The following is a 27,250-nucleotide window of genomic DNA, read 5'->3' on the forward strand; positions in this document are numbered from 1 at the left end:
GAAAAGATGTTAAGTTATAAACACGTTTCAGTTTTGGTACCAGTTGAACCAATTTACGTTTTGAAGAGGAAAGAGTCTTGCCTACAAAGTCAGTCCCCGGGTTTTCCTTCTGCTTATGGAATCCAGGCAATGGGCAAAGAGAAAAAGAAAACTAAGGAATCAGCCAGGTGCAGTGGCTCATGCTTGTGATCTTGGCACTTTGGGAAGCTGAGGCAGGTGGACTTCTTGAGTCCAGCAGTTCAAGACCAGCCTGGCCAACATAGTGAGACCCCGTTTCTACAAAAAATACAAAAAGTTGCTGAGCATGGTGGCATGCACCTGTAGTCCCAGTTACTTGGGAGGCTGAGGTGGGAGTACTACTTCATCCCAGGAGGCTAAGGCTGCAGTGAGCCATGATCGTGCCACTATACTCCTGCCTGAGTGGCAGAGTGAGGCCCTGTCTCAAAAGAAAACAAAAAAGATAAAAAGAAAACTAGGGAATCTAGACAGAATAAGTTTATATATATAATAAAGAACTGAGATAGAACTGGGTTGACTGAGTAATTATTTGAATTGCTTTTGACTGAATTTTTCCTATTGGAGTCAACCTGTGTGTGTGTGTGTGTGTGTGTGTGTGTGTGTGTGTGTGTGTGTGTGTGTGTGTGTTTGGTTTAGTTTTGTCTTTGTGTTTTTTTGAGACTGGGCCTTCTTCTGTTGTCTAGGCTGCTGGAGTGCAGTGGCATGATCTCAGCTCACTGAAACCTCTGCCTCCTGGGTTCCAGCAATTCTTCTGCCTCAGCCTCCCCATTAGCTAGGACTACTGGGCATGTACCACCAAGCCCAGCTAATTTTTGTGTTTTTACTAGAGATGGGGTTTCACCATGTTGGCCAGGCCTGGTCTTGAACTCCTGGGCTCAAGTGATCCGCCTGCCTCGGCCTCCCAAAGTGCTGGGATTACAGGTGTGAGTCCCTGCGCCCAGCTAGAGTCTACCATTCTTTGAATTCACTGCAGTGCAAAGACTGGGACATGTGGAACTCGAGGTGTGTATGGGTTACATAGAGATGCTAGGGGCTGATTAAGGAAGGAAATATATGAGAAGCCTGCAGAGCATGCTTTCCCAGACTGCATGGGCCCTGGGAAAGGAGAAGTGGACAGAAAGGGAACACTGGATGCCCTGGAAGAGAAGATTCATCCAGGTCATCAGGGAAGTTACTAATGCAAGGGAAGAAATGCAGAGTCAGGGCCAAACACGCTTCTTCCAAGTCCTTTCTGTCCGCTCAGTCACCTCTATGCTTATTTTTCTTCTTTCCTGTAAGTAGTGTCACGTGTTTTCTCCCCATTCCTAGTCACTCCTAGTCAACTAACTCCTTTCTTTACAATCTTTTCATCAGAACTTGAAACCTCCTCTCCTTCATGTATTAGTGATCATGTTTCTCCATAATACTGCTAGAAACAAGAATTGAAACCTGGAAAACCTGCATTTGAATACCAGATCTGCCTCTGCTAACTATTTGAGAATTTATTTTGTTCAATTCTTTTTGTTGTTGTTGAAACAGGGTGTCACTCTGTCGCCCAGGCTGGAATGCAGTGGTTCAATCTTGGCTCGCTGCAGCCTCAACCTCCTGGGCTCAAGCAGTCCTTCCACATCAGCCTCCTGAGTAGCTGGGACTAAAGGTGTGTGTCACCACACCTGGCTAATTTTTAATGTTTATTTTTTTTTGTTTACTTATTTGTTTTTGTAGAGATGGGGTCTTGCTATGTTGCGCAGGCTGGTCTCAAACTCGTGGGCTCCAGCGATCCTCCTGCCTTGGCCTCTCAGATAAAATGGGAAAAGTTCCCTTGTCCCCCTCGAAGGGCATGCGATGGAGGTGTGGTTCGCTTCATCAGTGCCCCACTGCTCAAACCTCTAGGGGAGCATGAAGACAGGCAGGGAGCCCCATGGCAGTGTCTAGGGCTGAATGTTTATAGTTGAAGCCCCAGTGGGCGTGTGTTACAGGGTGCTCTTTTAGTTTAGCCATCCGTAGGTAGCTTGTGTTAGTCGGCTCAATTAGACCCCCGCCTTATTGCAAAGACAGAGGGCTCTCTTTGTCCCGGGGTTCTTGCCTTGGTGTACCGGAAGTGGTGCGATCTCAACTCACTGCAAGCTCCGCCTCCCGGGTTCACACCATTCTCCTGCCTCAGCCTCCCGAGTGACTGGGGCTACAGGCACCCACCACCACGCCCAGCTAATTTTTTTGTCTTTTTAGTAGAGGTGGGGTTTCACCGTGTTAGCCAGGATGGTCTCGATCTCCTGACCTCGTGATCCACCCGCCTTGGCCTCCCAAAGTGCTGGGATTACAGGCGTGAGAGTGCAAGGTTTTACTGAGTGGAAGTAGCTCTCAGCAGATGGGGGAGCCAGAAGGAAGATGGTTTTCCCCTGGAGTCAGGCGAGTGGCCCAACTCTTCTCTGACTGTCCCAGCCAAACTCTGCTTGTTGTGCCAGTCAGTGGCCTGCAGTGTGCCAGTGCCCATTGGTGCGTTCCTCTTGACGTGCAGCGCCCATGTGTTCCTCTGCTGATGTGCTCCTCTCAAAGTCTAGCTGCCTGTGTGTCTGCCTTCTAGGGTCTCAGGGTTTTTATAGGCACAGAATGAGGGTGTGGCATCCAGGGTGGTCTTCGGAAATGAAACATTTGGTCAGGAAAACAAAAATGCCTGTCCTCACCTAGGTCCTTGGGCACAGGCCCTGGGGTGGAGCACTAGCCAGCGACCACACCCTCCTCTACCCAGTACTTCCCTTCCTCACTTCCATATCATTTAAAGGGACCACATTCTTCCCTTCCGAGCACTTCCCTTCTGTATCACAAAGTGCTGGGATTATAGGCATGAGCCACTGGTCCCAGCCAATTCCATTCTTTTAATGCAAACTAGAAAATAGGTGTTCAGAAAGGCCTGCCTTATCCACCTCAGGGAGTTCCTATGAAGATCAAATTAGATCATATGCAACAGAAGTTTAGAAAAGATTCCAAAAGCACTGCACAATGGGAATGTATTTTTAAACTCTACTGAGTGGACTTAAAAGTATGTTTTTTACTTTCTTTTTTGTGTTTGAGACAGAGTTTCACTCTTGTTGCCTAGGCTGGAGTGCAGTGACGCCATCTTGGCTCACTGCAACCTCCGCCTCCCAGGTTCAAGTGACTCTCTGCCTCAGCCTCCCGAGTAGCTGGGATTACAGGCGCCCACCACCATGCCCGACTAATTGCTTTCTTTTTCTTTTTGTCTTTTTAGTAGAGATGGGGTTTCACAGTGTTGGCCAGGCTGGTCTCGAACACCTGACCTTAGGTGATCCACCCACCTTGGCATCCCAGAGTGCCGGGATTAAGGCTTGAGCCACCGCACCCAACCTGTGTTTCTTTTTTAAGCAAGAAAACAAATGCCTCTCCCCAGCTCTCACTAAACCAATCCCTCTTTTTTTTTTTTTTTTTTCCATAGGATTCTTATCCTTCTTGTCCCAGTGCAAACAATCTATTTTCTTTTGGCCCTTCTGTCCATCTGTGAAAGGGTCAGGCTTTCTAGCTAACCCTTAATCAAATATTTTTGATGACCACAGTCAAGACAGTACTTATTACTTTTTTTGAGATGGAGTTTCGCTCTTGTTGCCCAGGCTGGAGTGCAATGGTGCAATCTCAGCTCACTGCAACTTCTGCCTCCAGGGTTCAAGTGATTCTTTTGCCTCAGCCTCCCAAGTAGCGGGGATTACAGGTGTGCAACACCACGCCCAGCTAATTTTTGTATTTTTAGTAGAGATGGGGGTCTCTCCATGTTGGTCAGGCTGATCTTGAGCTCCTGACCTCAGGTGATCTACCCACCTCAGCCTCCCAAGGTGCTGGGATTACTGGGGTGAGTCACCCTGCCCGGCCAAGACAGTACTTATTAATGCCTGAAATACATTCAGGAGCACATGAGCTGGCTGTGGCTGTTCTAACAAAGTTCCCCAAATGGGTGGCTCAGGACAACAGAAAGTCATTCTCTCCAGTTCTGGAAGCTTGATGTGTGAAACGGGCAGGGCCGTGCTCCCTCTGAAGTCTCCAGGGATGAATCCTTCCTCGCCTCTTCTGGCTTCTGGTGGTTGCTGGCAATCCTTGGCTTGTGGCCACATCATTCCATTCTCTTCCTTCATTCTCATGTGGCCTTCTCCCCTGTGTGTCTCTGTCTCTTCTTCTCTTCCCATGAGGAAGCCATTATTACTCCATTTAAGGTCCACACTATTCCAGTATGACCCCTTTGTAATTAGATCTGCAGTGACCCTATATTCTTTTCTTTTTCTGAGATGGAGTCTTGCTCTGTTGCCCAGGCTGGAGTTCGGTGGCACAATCTCAGCTTGCTGCAACTCTGCCTCCTGGGTTCAAGTGATTCTTCAGCCTCAGCCTCTGAAGTAGCTAGGATTACAGGTGCATGTCACCATGCCTAGCTAATTTTTGTGTTTTTAGTAGAGACAGGGTTTGGCCATGCTAGCCAGGCTGGTCTCAAACTCCTGACCTCAAGTGATCCTTCTGCCTCAGCCTCCCAAAGTGCTAAGATTACAGGCATGAGCCACCATGCCCCATCCCTATTTTCTAATAAGGTCACATTCTGGGATTCCTGGTGAATGTGAATTTTTGGAGGACAGTATTCAGTCTAGCAAAAGGCAGGGCATCCTCATTTTCTTCCCTACTTCAGAAATAAGGAAGTTAACTTCAACCCCTCGGAGAGAGAGAGAGAGGCTTCCTGAGCTTCCAACAATCAATTACCCAAATATTAGTCACAGAAGAGCACTAAGGGTTGTGCACAGCACGTGGCCAGCCCGTTCTCAGAGTCTGTCAAGTTTAAGGTGAACGCTAATCCTGAATGAGTTTTAAAATGTATTTGGCATTTTCTGGTCATTGTAACAGGTTCTCACATCGTGATGGCTGGGGCTTCCCTCTCAGGTGTAATCTGCGAAGTCAGACATGACACAGCCTGGGTGAGGTGGGCCAAGCTGGGAACTGGGTTAGGAGGGAAGCTGGGGAATGAGCGCCAAGGTCTCAGATCCCAAACTGGCTTTAGCCTGATTCACCCAGAGGGACCTGGTAAAAAATACACATTCCAGGGCCCATCCCAGACCTAATGAATCAGAATTACCTGGGAAGGAGCCTGGGGAGCTCTGTTTTCAGAAGCAGCCCAGCAGAATCCTACCGTCAGACAGGGCTAGGAAACTGAGCTCAGTCTAGGGCAGTAGTTCCCAAACTCGTCTGTGCTTCAAAAAATACAGATGCTGATGGCCAGTCATGGTGGCTCACACCTGTGATCCCAGCAATTTGGGAGGCTGAGGCGGCAGGATCACTTGAGCCCAGGAGTTTGAGACCAGCCTGGAGAACATAGAGAGATACTGTCTCTATAAAAAATTAAAAAATTAGCCAGGCTTAGTGGTGCCCACCTGTGATCCCAGCTACCCTGGAGGTTGAAGTGGGAGGGTTGCTTGAGTCCAGGAGTTGGAGGCTGTAGTGAGCTATGATTGTGCCACTGCACTCCAGCCTGGGTAGCAGAGTGAGGCTCTGTCTCAAAAACCAAACAGAACAAAAAACAAAAAACAGATGCTATGTCCCATTCCAGAGGTTGAGGTTTAATTATTCTGGGGTGGGGTGTGGCCTGGGTTTTGGAACACTTAGAAAATCCCATGTGACCCTAAAGTGTAGAAGAGTTTGGAAACCACACATCTAAGGCACACTTGAATTGGGGAGCAGTGAGGTGGTGTGGGCTAGCCGGCCAGAACCCAGGGGTGGGGCGCTAGGAACCAGTATTGCAGAGGCCATGAAGGCTGGGAAGCATAGTGTCTGGGGCCCATAACAATGCTTGGACATGAATGCTTTAGACCTAAGACAATTGGCTCCTAAATGTGAAAACTGCAAAGCTGAAATGAATGCAGGTTTAATGCTTTGCAACATTGTCAAGTGGTCAGGTGCAACTCCGTTCTGAGGGCATGATGCCTGAGATATTCCTGTAATGGGGGTTGATTTTAATGAATTTAATATGGTGTGGAGTGGGGCCTTCAAAAGTAAAAATGTCAGCTCTAAGTTGGTTGCGGGGGGTCTGGGCAAAGGTCTTAAAACCCCGTGGTAAACACCCCAATTTTAAAACTGGGCCTTTTTCCCAAGAGACTTTTTGAAAATAGCTCTTATTTTGAGGGGAGGAACCCTGGCGGGAGAGAGCCAGAGTTAAGCCCAGCTGACAGGGGGTTGGCAGGCAGGGGTCTGCCTGGTCCTCACTGAGGCTTGCTACTCAGGGTGAGCTTCCTAAACCAATGCAGATTTGCTGGCCCACTGAGCCTCCCAGATGAGAACCTGCATTTCAACAAGGTCCTCAGTGCAGCAAAGTTTGAGATATACTGGGCTAGAACACCCAGGGGACCTAAAGGTTCTTTGAAAACTAAGGAAAATAGGCAGGGTGTGGTGGCTTATGCCTGTAATCCTTGTGTTTTGGGAGGCCAAGGTGGGTGGATCACTTGAGGTCAGGAGTTGGAGACCAGCCTGGACCAACATGGTGAAACACCATCTCTACAAAAGATACAAAAATTAGCCAGGTGCAGTGGCAGGTACCTGTAGTCCCAGCTACATGGGGACAGGAGAATCGATTGAACGTGGGAGGCAGAAGTTGCAGTGGCCCGAGATTGCACCACTGCACTCCAGTCTGGTGACAGAGTGAGACTCCATCTAAAAAAATAAATAAATAAATAAAATAAATAAAAATAAATACTGGGCTAGAAGACCCAGGAGACCCGAAGATTCTCTCAAAACTAAGGAAAATAATCTAGGTCACATATATATTCTCTTTCTCCTTCTCCTCATTGCCCCTCTCCACCCGTAATCTTTATAGAATTAAATAGAGTTGATGTTCTATAATCAATTCTAGTCACTTTTATTTATATTTATTTATTTTAGAGATGGGGGTCTCACTATGTTGCTCAGGCTGGTCTCAAATTCCTGGGCTCAAGTGATCCACCCACCTCGGTCTCCCAAAATGCTGGGATTACAGGCATCAGCCACTGCCCTTGGCCGTTACTTTTATTTTTGATGTTCAAATTATAAGCTAATGTCTGTGAGACCATAGATTCTTTTTATGCACTCAATACATTTTTGTGTTTACCTTACATTTTTATTATGGAAAAGATTCTGTTTTTTCCACTTGTTTCTATTTGATAATGAAGCCCTCTGTGCCTATCGCCAGCCTCAGCTGCCATCATCTCATTACCAAGCTGGGTTATTTTGAAGCAAATATCTTCAATATTTAGCCGGTGTTCAAATTTACCAAACCATCCTAAATGAGTGTTTAGAATAGTTGTCTCATTGGAAACAAGGTCAAAACAAGTACATTTAACATTTTTAGGCCAGTCTTGAAAGTAAGCGTAAAACCATGTGTGGGGTAGGAGGTGGAACTAGCCTCTCAAGGTGGGACCTGGATACCAGACCCAATTGAGGACTAGCTAAGACAGATTCCACAATGAATAACACCAGGAGGTGGGAATATTAAGGTCCATTGCAAAGGCTGGCTACCACAATTATTTGATCAACTAGTTATCAACCCTGACTGCAGCTGAGAGAGATTTGTTTTTGCTTTTTTTTTTTTTTTTCAGAGACAGGGTCTTGCTATGTTGCCCAGGCTGGACTCAAACTCCTGGGCTCAAGTGATTCTTCTGCCTCAGTATCCCGAGTAGCTGAGACTACAGGTGTGTGCCACTGTGCCCAGCAAGATATTAAAAAATACATATGCCTGGACACCACTCTAAACCAACTAAATCAGAATCAGATATAGTGAAGTCATTAATCATTTTGCTCCTGGGTCTTTATGACAGTTTTGCTCCTGGGAAACTCCTGGGAATGTGGTAGAGAGAGAGAGGAAGAGATGGGAAAATAGGATTTTAAGAAGTGTTGCTATGCATTTTGAAAATAATATTTCTTTGGTGTTTGTCTTGAGGGATGGCGATAAACATTTCAATTGCCTTTAAGTATGCTTGCATGCTGGAATGATGGTTCTATGAATGCAGCATCAAACTGGGATTGGGCCACATGGCAGCCAGCATGAGACTTTATGCCACATTTATAAAACATGAATGTCATGAGCCCACTCTCAGGGACCTTACAATTTGGAGGGTTAGGTCAGATCCACAAATCTCTTCTATCTCATGGTAAAGGAAGCCTGGCGTGTAGCAGGAGATGGTGTGAAACAATATCATATTGCATGATCAATATTTGTATTCTTCTTAGCAGTATTAAACTTTTTGACCCCCTCCATTGTGTCATCAATTTGCTTAATACAGTTTCTGCTTCAGCGTCGGTTTTTAAGCCTGGCGTAAGCTGTTTGAAACCCAGGCACGTACCCTGCCCATCATCTTTGGCCTAGTTAACACCTCCCCTCCCTGCGTGGTGGTTTGGAGAACCTGCTTGTTCCTCATCCCACTGATCCCAAACCCAGGACACCCCACAGCTGCCGACCATGACTAAATCTAATGGAGATTTAATGCCTTTCTTCTGATTCTCAGGGACTGACATTAATTCACTTAAATACTTGCAGAGTCAGCCAGGTGTGGTGGCTCACACCTGTAATCCCAGCACTTTGGGAGGCAGAGGTGGGTGGATCACGAGGTCAAGAGTTCAAGACCAGCCTGGCCAACATGGTGAAACCCCATCTCTACTAAAAATACAAAACTTAACTGGTGTAGCAGTGCGTGTCTGTAATCCCAGCTACTCAGGAGGCTGAGGTAGGGGATTTGCTTGAACCTGGGAGGTGGAGGTTGCAGTGAGCCAAGATTATGCCATTGCACTCCAGCCTGGGCAGCAGAGCGAGACTCTGTCTCAAAAATCAAAAATCCCAAAAACTTGCAGAGTGAATTTAGGAAACCATGAAGTCTAGAGTTTGATCCAATCCCTTCCTTTTTCTCTTTCTCAAATATTTTGAGCCAGGTACTATTCTAGATTGTCTTGTGATATTTACAATCTAGGAGAAGGCAGGAGAGAGAACTAAGAACAGAGAGCATGTTCTGAGATGTCTGCTGTGTTTGCATGTACCTTCCCTCAATTTCCCTACTCATTGGCCATGCTAGAAAGCAGGTCTTGGTGCCATATTTGTACCATGGTACTTCCCCTCCCTATACTCAATAGGTTGGCCAGAAGCCCAATTGTCATTCTCTCTCTCTCTCTCTCTCTCCCTCTCTCCCTCTCTCCCTCTCTCCCTCTCCCTCTCCCTCTCTCCCTCCCTCCCTCTCCAAGATATCCAGTAACTGACTGATCAGCTGGTGGTGGGCTCTGCTGGCTGCCATGATGGGCCACGAGCAAAAGGGGAAAATTGTTTGTGAGTGAGAGAAGCAGAGATAAGAAAGTCCACAGGGCTGATTAGAAAGACCATGGGCTGCCAGACGTGGTGGCTCACGCCTGTAATCCCAGCACTTTGGGAGGCCAAGACGGGCGGATCACGAGGTCAGGAGATCGAGACCATCCTGGCTCACACGGTGAAATACCATCTCTACTAAAAATATAAAAAATTAGCCAGGTGTGGTGGTGGGTGCCTGTAGTCCCAGCTAATTGGGAGGCTGAGGTGGGAGAATGGCGTGAACCCCGGGAGGTGGAGCTTGCAGTAAGCTGAGATCGCACGACTACACTCCAGCCTGGGCGACAGAGCAAGACTGCGTCTCAAAAAAAAAAAAAAAGAAAGAAAAAAGAGACCATGGGCTTCTGAGAGCCAGAAAGAGGCATTTTGGTTTCTGTAACTGCAGTTTCCATTCTCTCATGGTCTGTCATTTGTTTCTCGTGCCCATGAGTTTTCCTGTTAGAGATAAAGTGTGCTCCTTTCCCTCCAGCTCATGCAAATGGGTTTCTGTTTCTTACAATCATTGTTCCCAGATATGGATGGTGACTGATGCTCTACTAAATGCTGAAAAAAAGCAGAGTGGAAGCACAGAAAAGAGGGCTTCTCTGAGGAGGTGACGTTAGAGCCCAGTTGGAAGGCAGGAGTAAATGCGCACCATGATTTTTTAGGATTAAAACCAAGTATCTCACTGCTTGGGCACATGTAGATAGATGTGATTTAACAGTAAACTGTCCCAGTTGTACCCATTGTCAGTTACCTCACCACAGGGATTATGTAGCCCTGAGTTTGCTTAGTGATTATTTATTTTAGGTTGTTGTTTATCCAAACCTCTTAAATGACACGCGTTTGGAACAAGTGACAGCATCGTTCATTGATGTTGTGGGCAAACCACTATTTTATTACTCAAGACTGGGTAATTTATAAAGAAAAAGAGGTTTAATGGGCTCACAGTTCCATTTGGCTGAAGAAGCCTTAAAATCATGGTGGAAGGCAAAAGGCACATCTTACATGGTGGCAGACAAGAGTGATGAGAGCTATTTTGGTTATTGTTCACTGGCCATAGAATTTACTTCTATATTTTGAACTAAGAAAAGAGCCGGGCACACAAGACGGTTACAGATCTGTCTTTTGTTTTTGATGATGATGATGATGATGATGATGAAATGGCTGACATGGTTCATGATTGCTTTATCTCATCATCTCAGACCTAGATTTTTGGCTGGACTATTGGCTTGAGATAGATGAAAATCATTCCTTGTATCCCCTGATCTTAAAGTCAAGACTGAACCAACCTCCAGACACAAGCCTTCATGGAGCTTCAGATACCATGAGGAGTGGGTGTCCCTGCAATATTGTCATGGCTGTCAAAATTGTTATTGGAGCTGAGCAAGTGGGCGCTCTCCTGCCATTCCATCCTGCTTAGATTTCCCATGCAACATCAATCTTATTTTCTTTTTCTTTTTTTTTTTTTTTTTTGAGAGAGTCTCACTCTGTCTCCTAGGCTGGAGTGCAGTGGTGGGATCTCAGCTCACTACAGTCTCCACCTCCCAGGTTTAAGCAATTCTTGTGCCTCAGCCTCCCAAGTAGCTGGGATTGCGGGTGCACACCATGAAGCCTGGCTCATTTTTTTTTTTTTTTTGTATTTTTAGTAGAGACAGGGTTTCACCATGTTGGCCAGGTTGGTCTTGAACTCCTGACCTCAAGTGATCCACCTACCTTGGCCTCCAAAAGTGCTGGGATTACAGGTGTGAGTCACCGTACCTGGCCCCATTTCCTCTTATACCATAAGTCATTGCCTGCAAATGTGTTTTCTCCATTAGTTTGCAAAAGCTTCCTGAGAGTAGGTCTGTGCCTCATTTATTCTGGAATCTTCCTGGCACAAAGCACAGGGCTTTATCCTCAGTAGGCATCCAACAAATGTTTAATTTCATTCAACAGCTCCTCTTACCACTACCCCCACCTTATTTGCAGGTGGCTAAGTACAATCAGAACAAGTAGGTATCATAAGATTTAGTCCAGAGTCAATCTGGGAAGAAATTACTTTAGTGATATGAAAAGAAACCAAGCTATTTAGTCAGAATACTTCTGAGAGTATCCTCTGTCCAAGCATTTGCTGAATTTCGATCTACTAATTTTCAGGTGGAACAGTATGGTTGCAGAGAGTCCATTTGGACATATATACACTTTCATACATTCATGTCTTTAACAATAATTTGTGGCCCTGCTGTGTTTGTTCACTAACTCCTTCGAACCTACCATATAAGCTATATCTTTATTTTCCTTGTAATTTGGGAGGTCCAATGCTTCATTAAGCTCACATGCCTGAAACTAATGAAGAAAATAGCTCGTTAACCAGCTAGTATAAAAATAGCCACCAAAATAAGTCAATCACCCGCCTTAAATCAGCTCAGTACTCCCATCTTGAGCGGAGAAGCCCATTCTGAATCACAATCAAGACACTGATGGATAAACAGCTCTCTCTGGGTATCAAAACCACGCTCGCCCCAAATCCTTCTCCCCAGAATTCTACTCATTGCTCACCCACTAAACCCAGAACAAACCAGAAGTGCTTGAAATGAGGATGGGTAGCTCCGTGTACCAATCAGAATTTAAAACTGTATCAATTCCTGCTATAGAAATGAGGCTTCTCCCCAGGACCAGCATTCCATGAAGGCAGCCCTTTTCTAGATGGAGAAAACAGAACCTGAAGGCACCCGTTTCCCTAAACTGCTCTCGCTCATGTGTAAGTATAAATGAAAAATGCTGACGCTGCTTCCGTTGGCATTGCTTTTTAATTATGACCATCAATAAATCATTTTATCCTTGGACAAGACTTGAGAATGGCCCGAAGGCAGAGGCATGATTCCTTAGGAATTAGGCCAAAAGAGAATGGGCTGTCTCTCTTCTCACCTCTTCTCTTACTCTGCTGTCAGAAACAGAAACGTTCTCTGTGAGTAGCTGGGAGCCGACAGCCGCACTTGAGTTCCATCTGGGGCTTCTGTTGACACAGTTTTACCCCAGCCTGCCTTGATGGCCGCTGCCACACAAGCTGCATCTGTTCTTTCTTCTGCACCTTTTGTTACGTCGTTGTTTTTCCTCTTTCTAGTGTAGTGAGCTGAATGGTGGCTTTGCACAAGATATATCCAGATCCTTGTGCCTAGAATCTGTGGAGGTGGCATTATTTGGAAAAAGGTTCTTTGCAGAGGTAATTAAGTTAAGGATCTTGAGATTATCCTGGAGTATTTTCGGTAGGCTGTACATCTAAAGACAAGTGTCCTTATAAGAGGACACTTTTGTCCGGGCGCAGTGGCTCATGCCTGTGATCCCAGCACTTTGGTAGGCCGAGGTGGGTGGATCACCTGAGGTCAGGACTTCGAGACCAGCCTGACCAACATGGAGAAACCCCATCTCTACTAAAAATAAAAAATTAGCCGGGCATGGTGGTGTGTACCTGCAATCCCAGCTACTGGGGAGGCTGAGGCAGGAGAGTTGCTTTAACCCAGGAGGAGGAGGTAGCAGTGAGCTGAGGTCATGCCATTGCACTCCAGCCTGGGCAACAAGAGTGAAACTCCATCTCAAAAAACAAAAACAAAAAAAAGGACACTGTTTTTCACGTGCATCCGTGTGAAGAGACCACCACCAAACAGACTTTGTGTGAGCAATAAAGCTGTTTATTTCACCAGGGTGCAGGCAGGCTGAGTCCAAAAACAGAGTCAGTGAAGGGAGATAGGGGTGGGGCTGTTTTATAGGATTTGGGTAGGTAAAGGAAAAAGGGGTTGTTCTCTGGCAGGCAGAAGTGGGGGTCACAAGGGGCTCAGTAGGGGAGCTTCTGAGCCAGGATGAGCCAGGAGAAGGAATTTCACAAGATAATGTCATCAGTTAAGGCAGGAACAGGCCATTTTCATTTATTTTGTGGTGGAATGTCATCAGTTAAGGCAGGAACTGGCCATCTGGATGTGTACGTGCAGGTCACAGGGGATATGATGGCTTAGCTTGGGCTCAGAGGCCTGACGTTCCTGTCTTCTTATATTAATAAGAAAAATAAAATGAAATAGTGGTAAAGTGTTGGGACGGCGAAAATTTTGGGGGATGGTATGGAGAGATAATGGGCGATGTTTCTCAGGGCTGCTTTGAGCGGGATTAGAGGCAGCGTGGGAACCTAGAGTGGGAGAGATTAAGCTGAAGGAAGATTTTGTGGTAATAGGTGATATTGTGGGGTTGTTAGAAGAAACATTTGTCATTTAGAATTATTGGTGATGGCTTGGATACAGTTTTGTATGAATTGAAAAACTAAACAGAATAAGAGAAGGAGAAAAACAGGTATTAAAGGACTAAGAATTGGGAGGACCTAGGATGTCTAATTAGAGAGTGCCTAAAGAGGTTCAGCATAGCCTTGCCAGCAAAGATTATTTATTTAAGAGTTAAGAGTGGCGGTTTGGGGATAGCATCAGGAGATATCAGCTGTGATGGCTTGGAGAAACAGTGTAAATCGGCAGTGTAAACAAGAACAGGGCATGTATGAGTACTTGAGAATGGTGAATAAAAGTGTGACTAGAGAGAAGATAGTAGGGATGACAAGTTTTTTTGGGGCACAGTCCAAGTTGCTCTGGTGTCTGGAATGAGACTGGGGCCTAATAAAAAGGAGCATCTATACAGGAGCTCAAATGGGCTGTACCTTTTAGCATTCCAAGGACAGGCCTGAATTCTGAGAAGGGAAAGTGGTAGAAGTATTGTCCAGTCCTTTTTAAGTTGGTGGCTGAGCTTGGTGAGGTGTGTTTTTAAAAGACCATTAGTCTGTTCTACCTTTCCTGAAGACTGAGGACTGTAAGGGATATAAAGGTTTCACTGAATACTAAGAGCCTGAAAAAATGCTTGGCTGACTTGATTAATAAAGGCCAGTCTACTATTGGACTGTATAGAGGTGGGAAGGCCAAACTGAGGAATTATGTCTGACAGAAGGGAAGAAATGACCGTGGTGGCCTTCTTTGACCCTGTGGGAAATGCCTCTACCTATCCAGTGAAAGTGTCTACCTGGACCAAGAGGTATTTTAGTTTCCTGACTCAGGGCACGTTGAGTAAAGCTAATTTGCCAGTCCTGGGTGGGGGCAAATCCCTGGGCTTGATGTGTAGGGAAGGGAGGGGGCCTGAAGAATCCCTGAGGAGTAGTAGAATAGCAGATGAAACACTGAGAAGTTATTTCTTTGTGGATAGATTTCCACACTGGAAAGGAAATGTGCGGTTCTAAGAGGCGGGCTAGTGGCTTGTACTATAGGATAGCCTGCCTTTGCTGGTGTGTGGCAATTAGGCCTGGTGGAACTGCCATCAATAAGTGTGATCAGGGTGAGAAACAGGAAAGAAAGAAATGTGGGGAAATGGGGTGAACGTCAGGTGGATCAGAGAGATACAGTCACGAGGGTCAAGTGTGGTATCAGGAATAATGTGGGAGGCCGGATTGAAGTCTGGGCCAGGAACAATGGTAATTGTGGGAGACTCAACAAAGAGTTAGTACAGCTGAAGGAGCCAGGGAGCAGAAAGTATATGTGTCAGGTGTAAGGAAGAAAATAGATTTTGGAAATTATGAGAGCTGTAGAGAGTGAGTTGAGCATAGTTTGTGATTTTAAGGTCCTCTAAAAGTATTAAGGCAGCAAGAGCCACTGCACGGAGACATAATGGCCAGCCTAAAACAGTAAGGTCAAGTTGTTTGGACAAAGAGGCTACTGGACGCAATCCTGGTCCTTGTGTAAGAATTTCGACTGCACATCGCTGCACTTTGGCTGTGTGTAGTAAAAAGGTTTGGGATGAGTCAGGGAGAGCTAGAGTGGGGGCAGCCTTTAAAGCTGTCTTCAAGGAACAGAAAGAGGAGTGGGGAAAGGAATTAGGATCTATGGGGTCAGCTAGGTTTCCTTATTTGAGTTTATATAATGGTTTTGTTAGGATGGCAAAACCAAGTATCTAAAGGCAAAAGTATCCAACCATGCCCAGGAAGGAAAGGAGTTGTTGTTTTGTAGCTGGGGTTGGGGTTTGAGAGATTAGTCGGACACGATCGGCAGGGAGAGCACGCGTGTTTTTATGAGAATTATGCTGAGATAGGTAACAGATAAGGAAGAAATTTGGGCTTGACTGAAGTAATGGGGACTATCTGTGAAGTTTTGTGGCAGTGCAGCCCAGGTAATTTGCTGAGCCTGATGGGTGTCAGGGTCAGTCCAAGTGAAAACAAGGAGTGGCTGGGATGAAGGGTGCAAAGAAATAGTAAAGAAAGCATGTTTGAGATCCAGAACAGAATAATGAGTTGTGGAGGGAGGAATTGAGGATAGGAGAGTATATGCGTTTGGCACCATGGGGTGGATAGGCAAGACAATTTTGTTGATAAGGCATAGATCCTGAACTAACTTGTAAGGCTTGTCTGGTTTTAGGACAGGTAAAATGGGGGAATTGTAAGGAGAGTTTATAGGCTTTAAAAGGCCATGCTGTAGCAGGTGAGTAACAGGCTTTAATCCTTTCAAAGCATGCTGTGGGATGGGATATTGACATTGAGCGGGGTAAGGGTGATTAGGTTTTAATGAGATGGCAAGGAGTGCATGATCGGTTGCCAAGGAGGGAGTAGAGGTATCTCCTACTTGTGGGTTAAGGTGGGTAGCAATGAGTTGCAGCTATAGTCCAGGAATAGTCAGGGAAGCAGATAATTTAGTTAAAGTGCCTCAGCCTAATAAGGGAACTGGGCAGGTGGGGATAACTAAAAAGGAGTGCTTAAAAGAGTATTGTCTAAGTTGGCATCAGAGTTGGGGAGTTTTAAGAGGTTTAGAAGCCTGGCTGTCAACACCCACAACAGTTATGGAGGCAAGGGAAACAGGCACTTGAAAAGAAGGTAATGTGGCGTGGGATGGACTTACCCTCCACTGTGAGAATTACCTAGAGCATCTGTGATGGTCCTGTAGGCTTCCAAAGTGATTGATCAGGCAGTGTCAGTCTTCAGCTGCTAAGCCAAGAAGATCTGGGAAGAAGTCAGTCAGAGAGCCTCGGGCCAGAGTTCCAGGGGCTCTGGGAGTGGCTGCCAGGTGAGTTGAACAGTCCAATTTCTAGTGGGGTCCCGCACAGATGGGACATGGCTTAGGAGGAATCCCGGGTTGTGGGCATTCCTTGGCCTGGTGGCCAGATTTCTGGCACTTGTAGCAAGCTCCTGGGGGAGGTGGTTCTGTAGGAACACCTGGCCACTGTGCTTTAGGCGTTTGGAAGTTCTTGTGTGCTGGAGATGTGGCTGGGGTTTGTCTCACAGTGGAGGCAAGGAATTACAACTCAGAAATATGTTGCTACTTGGCTGCCTCTACTCTGTTATTGTACACCTTGAAGGTGAGGTTAATTAAGTCCTGTTGTGGGGTTTGAGGGCCGTAATTTAATTTTCAGAGTTTTATTTAATGTCAGGAGCAGATTGGGTAATACAGTGTATATTGAGAATAAGACAGCCTTTTGACCTTTTAGGGTATAGGGCTGAAAAGCATCTCAGGGCTGCTGCCAAATGAGCCATGGACTAGGCTGGATTTTTATATTTGATGAAAAAGAGCCTAAACTCTATCTGATTTGGGATAAAGAAAAAGGAGCATTAACCTTGAATATGCCTTTAGCTCCAGCCACCTTTTTAAGAGGAAAATGCTGGGCAGGTCTGGGAGGGCTAGTCATGGAACTAAACTGTAAGCCGGACCTGGTGTGAGGAGGGGAGGTGACAAAAGGATTACAGGGTGGAGGAGCAGAGGCTGAGGAAGAACTGGGGCCTAGCTTGGCCTGGCGAGGAGGGGAGAGGCCAGATTTTTCTGTAGAAAAGGAAGATTAGAAAGACTCAGTGATGCTTGGGGTTGGGATTGAGGGGGCAGCTGGGAGGGAAAGAAGGAAGATTTGGGATGAGTTGCACTGGGAACAGACTAGGGAGGGACCAATGTGTAAAAGAATGCCTGGACGTCAGTCACCTCAGACCATTTGCCCATTTTATGACAAGAATTATCTAGATCATGTAGGATGGAAAAATTGAAAGTGCCATTTTCTGGCTATTTGGAACTACTGTCAAGTTTGTATTGGGGTCAAGCAGCATTGTGGAAGAAAATAAGGCATTTAGGTTTTAGGTCAGGTGTGAGTTGAAGAGGTTTTAGGTTTTTAAGAACACAGGCTAAGGGAGAAGAAGGGGGAATGGTGGGCAGAAGTTTACCCATAGCGAAGGCGGCAAGCCTAGAGAAAAGAGAGAGTAGAGACACAGAGAGAAGGGGTGGGGGGTTCTTGCCTTCCAGAAAAGCAGGAAAGGGGTTGGGGTGCAGAAATAAAGGGTTGTGATACAGAGCTAAGAGGTCAGGGCACAGAAATAAGGGGTTGGGGTGCAGAGATAAGAGGTCAGGTCACAGAAATAAGGATTGGGTCACAGAGATAAGAGGTCGGGGCATGGAAATAAGGGATGGGGGCACAGAGATAAGAGAGGGTTCCTGCCCCTTCCCCAGAAAAACAGGACTTGCTGCTAAGGGTGAAGGAGAAGGGGTTGAGGGGTTCTTGCCCCTTCCCCCAGAAAAGCGGGACTAGCCACTAAGGGTGAAGGACCAAGGCAGGCATCCCTGCGTCGTCTGACACCACTGAAACCTGGGTGAATAATCAGAGAGGCATCCCTGCAGTGATTAAACACGAAGGAAAGGGTGCCTTCCCAAGTCCGTGACAGGCGCTGGAGTTTTGGGTCCATGGATAAAATGTGTCTCCTTTGTCTCTACCAGAAAATGAAAGGAATTGAAATTAAGAGAAGGGAGAGATTGAATTGTGGTGCCAAGATTGAAAGGATAAAGAGGTTGAGGGATAGTGAAGGAGGTTGGAGAAGAGAGTAAAAAGAAGCCACTTACTGGATTTGAAATTGGTGAGATGTTTCTTGGGCTGGTCAGCCTGAGGACCTGAGGTTGTAGGTGGATATTTCTCTCAGAGCAAAGAGCAGGAAGACAGGGGATGGATCTCCCAAGGGAGGTCCCCCGATCCGAGTCACAGCACCAAATTTCACATGGGTCCACGTGAAGAGACCACCAAACAGGCTTTGTGTGAGCAATAAAGCTGTATATTTCACCTGGGTGCAGGTGGGCTGAGTCCAAAAAGTGTGAGTGAAGGGAGATAGGGGTGGGGCCATTTTATAGGACTTGGGTAGGTAAAGGAAAAAGGGGGGTTGTTCTCTGGCAGGCAGGAGTGGGGGTCACAAGGTGCTCAGTAGGGGAGTTTTTGATCCAGGATGAGTCAGGAGAAGGTATTTCACAAGATAATGTGATCAGTTAAGGCAGGAACTGGCCATCTGGATGTGTACATGCAGGTCACAGGGGATACGATGGCTTAGCTTGGGCTCAGAGGCCTGACACTCTTCCTCCAGAGGAGGAGACCCAGACAGAAGAGGAGAAGAGGAGGAGGCAAGGTGATCACAGAGGCAGAGATTGGATCATGCAGCCACAAGTTGAGGAATTCTAGTAGCCTCTACAAGCTGGAAGAGGCAAGGAATGGATTCTCCCCTAGAACCTCTGAAGGAGCATGGTCCTGCTGACATTTGATTGATTTTGGACTTCTGGCCTCCAGACTTTTCTTTTTCTTTTTTTTTTTTAGACAGAGCCTTGCTCTGTTGCCCAGTCTGGAGTGCAGTTGCACGATCTCGGTTCACTGCAACCTCCACCTCCCAGGCTCAAGCCATTCTCTTGCCTCAGCCTCCCAAGTAGCTGGGCTACAGGTTCCTGCCACCATGCATGGCTAATTTTTGTATTTTTAGTAGAGATGAGGTTTTGCCATATTGGCCAGGCTGGTCTCGAATTCCTGGCCTCAAGTGATCCACCCACCTCAGCCTCCCAAAATGCTGAGATTATTTAGGTGTGAGCCACGGCACCAGGCCCAGACATTGTTTGAAGCCACCCATTTCATGGTTCTTTGCTGCAGTGGTTGTGGAATATGAATGCACTCATGCTGTTGGTTGGACTTTGCTGATCTTGTGTCTGTTATGCCCTGGCAGTTCTACAGGGCCTGGAGCTGATACGAAAAACCTCCCTTCTTTCCCAAATGGTCCCCAGCTTCCCCGTTCACTGAAGGCCCTGCAGTCAGGAACAGTCAGGACTTTGCACCCAGTTGTTGTGGGTGTTTGGCCGACCCCTCCTCTTGTGTGATTCGTGGACCCGCAGCATTGCATCACCTGTGAGTTTTTGGAATTGAAGACTCTCAGGGCTCACCCGGGAGGACCTCCTGGGCCAGAATCTGCATTTTAACAAGATGCCTGGGTGATTTACGTAAATGTTCAGATCTGAGAAGCGCGCTGGTAGGAGAGGCTTTAAGGTGGTAATTAGATTTTTTCTCCACCTGCAAGAATCTTAGTTTCTTCATGTTAAACCTATTAACTGTGGCAATGGCATGGGGGTTATAAAACAAAACAAAATCCTTACATCAAGAATGCACCCTGGTGTGTTATGGATGTGGGTGAAATGAAATGTCTGGAATATGCTTTAAAATCTTGTAAAATAGCAAGAAGGAAAAGAAAAGCAGGAACTGGAATGAGATTGGTGAAATGTTGACAAGTTCTTGCAGTGGGATGATGGGTGCATGGGGGTTCATGGTGCAATTCTCTCCCTGATTTTTTTGTGTGTATGGGAAATTTCCATAATGAAAAGTTAGAGGTCGGGCACGGTGGCTCATGCCTGTAATCTCAGCATTTTGGGAGGCTGAGGTGGGTAGATTGCTTGAACCTAGGAGTTCAAGACCATCCTGGACAACATGGCGAAACCCCATCTTTACTAAAAATGCAAAAATTAGCCAGGCATGATGACAACATGCCTGTAGTCATGTTGAGGCACGAGGTTGAGGCATGAGAATCACTTGAACCCAGGAGGCAGAGGTTGCAGTGAGCCGAGATCACACCATTACACTCCAGCCTGGGCGACAGAGTGAGACTTGGTCTCAAAAAATTTTTTAATTTTCTTTTTTTTCTTTTGAGATGGAGTCTTGCTCTTTTGCCCAGGCTGGAGTGCAGTGGCATGATCTTGGCTCACTGCAAGCTCCACCTCCCAAGTTCACTCCATTCTTCTGCCTCAGCCTCCAGAGTAGCTGGGCCTGAAGGCACCCACCACCATGTCTGGCTAATTGTTTGTATTTTTAGTACAGACGGGGTTTCACTGTGTTAGGATGGTCTTGATCTCCTGACCTCATGATCTGCCCACCTTGGCCTCCCAAAGTGCTGGGATTATAGGCATTAGCCATCGTGCCCGGCCTTAATTTTGTTTAATTTTTTTCTTTGTTGAGACAAGATCTCACTCTGTAGCCCAGGCTGGAGTGCAGTGGTGTGATCCCGGCTCACTGCAGCCTCTACCTCCTGGATTCAAGCAATCCTCCCACCTCAGCCTTCTGAGTAGCTGAGACCACAGGCATGTATCACCACACCTGGCTAATTTTTTCCCTTTTTCTAGAGGCAAGGTCTTGCTATGTTGCCCAGGCTGGTCTTGAACTCCTGAGCTCAAGCAATCTTCCCGTCTTAGCATGGGAGTAATCCCAAAGTGCTGGGATTACAGGTGTGAGTCACTCTACCAAGCCTCAACTGTTTTTCATGACTCCACTTTTTCTCACCTCTTGGAAATGAGTAGTCTTTGAGGGAATGTCTTTTTTGTCTCAATCTCTGGTTTCTTTGCTCAGTGCACCTGTGTTTGGCGCTTTGTTGATCTCCAGACCTTTTTCAGCAGTGTTGTCCCTGGAGAGCAGGATGGCAGCTGATGGCTTCTCAGCATCTTTTAACTCAGTTTAAGATGACTATCAACGTCATCTAGTCAGCATCTGTTGCTCTCGGCAGCTGGGACTTCATTTCCTTTCTCTTTCTCCACCTCTCTAACCTCTTTAAGACTCTGGCTTTGTCATGGGTACAGCATCACCTGTGTGGCCCTTAGTCTCTCTTACTTACATGTGATCTGCATATTATGTCTTTACTTCAGGGCTTCTCAAACAGGGTGTGATTTTGCCCCCCAGAGAACATGTGCCTATGTCTGGAGACAGTTTTGGTTGTTGCAGCTGGAGGAGGTGGTGCTACTGGCATCTAATGAGTAGAGGCCAGAGATGCTGCTAAATATCCTACAATGCCCTGGACAACTCCCACTAAGACAAAATAATGATCCAGCCCCAAATGTCAATAGTGCTGAAAGTGAGAGACCCTGATTCCATCTTAGAGCTTAGAGATCATCCAAGCACATTTGGGCCAAATTGTTTTTGCTACTGTCCCATGAAGAAAAGGCAGACTCATGACTGATGGCAACATCGATGGGAATTTTGTTTACCTCTTCTTGGTGGACTTTGGGACACGATGACTTACCATTTGTGCAAGTTGTGCATCACACACCTCCAGGTGCCACCCACATATTTATGAAAATGCCACCACAGGAATTGCACAGTACATAGTCTACATGGCTATAAGCAGTTGCTCTGGTTTTGGGGTTGCCCTGGAGTGCTCTGAAACTAGGAGGAACTTTATTTCTGGTCATTAGAGGCCCTGAGCATGACATTGAGTATTCCTTCAAGAAAGGAGAAATGTTGAACAGAGAGGACCTCATTTTTATAACTCTTGACCATCATCTAGTTGCAGAGCATCCACTTTTCACCCCTGGGGCATATCCATTTGACGGATATAAAATGATCAAATTATACTATCATGGCTTACACTTTTGATAGCTTCTGCCCGGAACATAGCGGTAAGAGCCTCTCATTTTCAATTGATTCATTGGGGGAGAAAATATACACGGCTGCCCTAAGACTTTCTATTACACACCATTTGTTGATGGGATTTCTTTAGTTTCTGTAGCATAACTTATTCTAACTGGTCCTCAATCACTTTGCAATAAAAACTGTGACTGTGAAAATGTTCATTGTCATTACCAGTGACGGAGCAGTAAGTACAGAGTTCTGGAGAGGGAAGGAATCAAGAGATTTAAACTAGCAGAATGAGCCACTCACCCTCAGAATTGCTTTTCTTCTTGGTGAGAACTGAGGGGAATTTCAACAGGGTTCAGAGGGACTGCGGGGAGTGGGGCTGGGAGATGGCTGTTTGCACGTGTGGTCAGCAAATCCAGTGAGGGGGTCCATGTACTGTGGGCAGCCCCACAGATGGAGTTGGGGTTGCCCTGGACTGAGTACTGGGTCATCAGACTGCAAACTGCCATTCTCAAGACATCGAGGCCCAGGCTGGTGCAGGAGATACATCGCAGTGTGTCAGCCTTTCTTCCATCACTCCTCTCTAATGACAGTTCCCGATTTTCCACCAAGGAGTCACTAGTGCCCCAGGGCATGTGTGCGACTGGCCACTCCCCACCCTGATCTGGGGCTGGGGCATGTGGTCCCAGCCTGCATGTCAATATCCTTCCACCTTCTCCACCACCCTGGCCACAGTGATTGGGTCTGAGAAGCAGATTAGCCAAAGGAGAGACAATCTTGGAAATTTCATGTTCATGCTTAAGAAAGTAAAATGGAAAGTGGGGGGAGGGTGAGGGGTCATTCTGACGATATAGTTTGAGGACCTGGATGTAGCCACACCTGTAGCTGTCAACTCTGTGCCATAGTACTGCTTTTTTTGTTTTTTCCTTCATATTTAAATACTTTCTAGAGGCAAGGTCTTTCTATGTTGCTTGGGCTGGTTTTGAAAAGCCTCTTTTGGGGGGATGCTTTCACTGCTTCACTTCCTTTCTATGACAGCTCAGGGAATCAGAAGACAAGGGAGATGACTTTTTTTTTTTTTTTTTTTTTGAGACAGGGCTTGCTCTATTGCCCAGGCTGGAGTGCAGTGGTGCAATCACAGCTCACCACAGCCTTGATCTTCTGGACTCAAGAGACCCTCCTGCTTCAGCCTCCTGAGTAGCTGGGCCTGTAGGCAGGTACCACCATGCCCAGCTAATTAAATAATTTTTTTTTTTTTTTTTTTTTTTTTAGAAATGAGATCTCAGTATGTCACCCAGGCTGGCCTCAAACTCCTGGGCTCAAGTGATTGCCCTGCCTTAGGTTCCCAAACTTACAGGTGTGAGTCCCCACACCAGTCAACACTGTGGTCTTATGCACCTGGTGTCCCCATAGGCCTGAGCAATGATCCTCCTGCTTCAACTTCCCAAAGTGCTGGGATAAGAGATGTGAAGCACCATGTGTGGCCCACATAGTATTCTTATGGGTTAAATTGAGTCCTCCTCAAATGATGTTGAAATCCTAAATTCTAGTAGCTCAGAATGTGATCTTATTTAGAAATACTTATCGCAGGCTGGGCATGGTGGCTCACACCTGTAATCCCAACACTTTGGGAGGCCGAGGTGGGTGGATCACCTGAGGTCAGGAGTTTGAGACCAGCCTGACCAACATGGAGAAACCCCGTCTCTACTAAAAATACAAAATTAGCTGGGTGTGGTGGTGCATACCTGTAATCCCAGCTACTCAGGAGGCTGAGGCAGGAGAATCACTTGAACCCAGGCAGCGGAGGTTGCATTGAGCTGAGATCGTGCCATTGCACTCCAGCCTGGGCAACAAGAGTGAAACTCCATCTCAAAAAAAAAAAAAGAAAGAAAGAAATAGGCTTATTGCAGAAGCTATTGATTAGGATGAAGTCATCCTGGAGTAGGGAGGGCCCTAAGTCAATGACTGGTGTCCTTATAAAAGAGGAGAGGACACGCTGAGTCATGGAGACATAGGGAAGAAGGCCATGGATCGGACAGAAGATTGCACTGATGCGTCTGCAAACCAAGGAACACTGAAGACTGCCAGGAGACCGCAGGAAACTAGGACGAGGCAAGGCAGGACTCCCCGACAAGTGCAGGAGGTAGTGTGGCCCTGCTGGCCCTTCCATTTCAGACTGCTGGCCACCAGAGCCGGAAGACAATCAATTTCTCTTGTTTCAAGTCACCCAGCTTGTGGTACTTGGTTGTGGCAGCCCTGGGGAATGAATATAATTATTTTCTTTTTTTTTTTTTCTTTTTTTGAGACGGAGTCTCACTCTGTCGCCCAGGCTGGAGTGCAGTGGCGAGATCTCGGCTCACTGCAACTCTGCCTCCCAGGTTCACGCCATTCTCCTGCCTCAGCCTCCCGAGTAGCTGGGACTACAGGCACCTGCCACCAAGCCCAGCTAATTTTTTGTATTTTTAAGAGACGGGGTTTCACCGTGTTAGCCGGGATGGTCTCCATCTCCTGACCTCGTGATCCGCTTGCCTCAGCCTCCCAAAGTGCTGGGATTACAGGCGTGAACCACTGTGCCTGGCCAAATATAAGTACGTTTAAATTAACTCTCCTTTTCTCTCCCTCTTCTTCTAAATCATCATTTTTGCCTGAGCAACAGCTAGGGTCTAATAAGGATGTGATGACTCACTTCAAAGTGGGAAAAGCCAGTCCCCATGTGCGCCCAAAGCTCCTGCTGCCTTGGCTCTGGGCTCAGAGACTGGACCATTATTCTGGAGGCTTGCTGAAGATCTGAGACAGGGCAGCATTCTCTGTTGCCTTTAAACAAAGGCTGGTGCTCGCCCAGGCATGTGAGCTCCACAGAGGATCTATTTGGAAGGCAGAATTCTGAGATGTCCCCTTAGATTCTTGCCCTGGATAAATCCCAGGTGTAATTTCCTCTCCCTTGGAGTGTAGGCAGGACTCGTGGCTTGCTTCTAATCTATACCTATGGAAAAGTTGAAAGGATTTTGCAGATGTAACTAAGCCCCTAATCTGTTCCCTTTGAGTTAATCAAAAGGGAGATTATTCAGGGTGGGCCTGATCTTCAGGTGAGATCTTCAATGAGGGTCTGGAGGAGAGAGACTCCTTCCTCCTGGTTTTTGGTTTTTGTTTGTTTATTTGTTTGTTTGTTTTTGGGATGGAGTCTCATTCTGTTGCCCAGGCTGGAGTGCAGTGGCACGATCTCGGCTTACTGCAACCTCTGCCTCCTGGGTTCAAGTGATTCTCCTGCCTTAGCCTCCCAAGTAGCTGGGATTACAGGCATGCGCCATCATGCCTGGCTAAGTTTTGTATTTTTAGTAGAGACGGGGTTTCACCATATTGGCCAGGCTGGTCTCGAACTCCTGACCTCAGGTGATCCACCTGCCTCAGCCTCCGAAAGTGCTGGGATTACAGGTGTGAGCCACCAGCCCCGGCTGGTTTTGAAGAAGCCACATGAGTTCCACAGTTCCATGGAAATAAATTCTGCCAACAACCATGAGATGTTGGGAGAAGACCCTAAGCCTCATATGAGACACTAATTCCAGCCGAGACCTTGATCACGACCTTTTAAAACCTGAGCAGAGGACCCAGCTAAAGCTGCACCCCCAGACTCCTGACCCACAGGAAAGGAGAGGTAATAGATGGGTGTTTTAAGCTGCTAAATTTGTGTTGATTTGTTATGCAGCTTAGAAAATGAATACATCATTCCATTTTTTAAAAATCATAAGCTAATCACAGCATTCGATTTTTTTTTTTTTTGAGACAGAGTCTCACTCCATCGCCCATGCTGGAGTGCAGTGGTGCAATCTCGGCTCACTGTAACCTCTGCCTCCTGGGTTCAAGTGATTCCCTTGCCTCAGCCCCCCAAGTAGCTGGGACTACAGGCATGCACCACCATACCCAGCTAATTTTTGTATTTTTAGTAGAGATGGAGTTTCACCATGTTGGCCAGGCTGGTCTCGATCTCCGGACCTCAAGTGACCTGCCTGCCTCAGCCTCCCAAAGTGCTGGGATTACTGACATGAGCCACCGCACCCAGCCCGACACACCATTCAATTTTAAGGAACTTCCAAGTGCTGTGGTCAAGCCCCTCTTGTGTGGCATGGAGGTGGGGGTGATGGGTTGGAAGATGACTGGATGGGGGCACGGAGCTAGGTGGGAAGAGGAAAAGTGTCTTGAAGGAAGTAAGTCCCTTCAGATAAGGGAGGAAGAAGCTTGATCAGTATGCAGACTTTCACAGTCCTTCAGTTCATGGGGATATTGGAGGAGAGACAGGTGTTGCCTTGTATTTGAGAGTTACCACCCCAGGCAGAGACCCTACTTCCACCTTCTTGCAGCTGGGGCTGGAGGGCAAATACTTAGAGGAGAAATGAACACCCTTTGTAAGCATGTGAAAAGTTTCTGGAGTGGAGAGATGATGAAGCAGGATATTTGGAGTCAACAGCCAATGTTTTTATTTTATTTTTTATTTTTTATCATACTTTAAGTTTTAGGGTGCATGTGCACAACGTGCAGGTTTGTTAAATATGTATACATGTGCCCTGTTGGTGGGCTGCACCCATTAACTCGTCATTTACATTAGGTATATCTCCAAATGCTATCCCTCCCCCCTTCCCCCACCTCATGACAGGCCCCAGTGTGTGATGTTCCCCACGCTTTGTCCAAGTGTTCTTATCGTTCAATTCCCAACTGTGAGTGAGAACATGAGGTGTTTGGTTGTCCTTGCAATGTGTTTGCTGAGAATGATGGTTTCCAGCTTCATCCAAGTCCCTACAAAGGACATGAACTCATCATTTTTTATGGCTGCATAGCATTCCATGGTGTGTATGTGCCACATTTTCTTAATCCAGTCTATTGTTTTTGGACATTTGGCTTGGTTCCAAGTCTTTGCTATTGTGAATAGTGCCGCAATAAACATACATGTGCACGCGTCTTTATAGCGGCATGATTTGTAATCCTTTGGGTATATGCCCAGGAATGGGATGGCTGGGTTAAATGGTATTTCTAGTTCTAGATCCCTGAGGAATCGCCACACTGACTTCCACAATGGTTGAACTAGTTTACAGTCCCACCAACAGTGTCAAAGTGTTCCTATTTCTCCACATCCTCTCCAGCACCTGTTGTTTCCTGACTTGTTAATGATCGCCATTCTACCTGGCGTGAGATGGTATCTCATTGTGGTTTTGATTTGCATTTCTCTGGCCAGTGATGATGAGCATTTTTTCGTGTGTCTTT

This window comes from Pan troglodytes, chromosome 2 (assembly GCF_028858775.2).
Source record: "Pan troglodytes isolate AG18354 chromosome 2, NHGRI_mPanTro3-v2.0_pri, whole genome shotgun sequence".
Lineage (NCBI taxonomy): Eukaryota > Metazoa > Chordata > Mammalia > Primates > Hominidae > Pan > Pan troglodytes.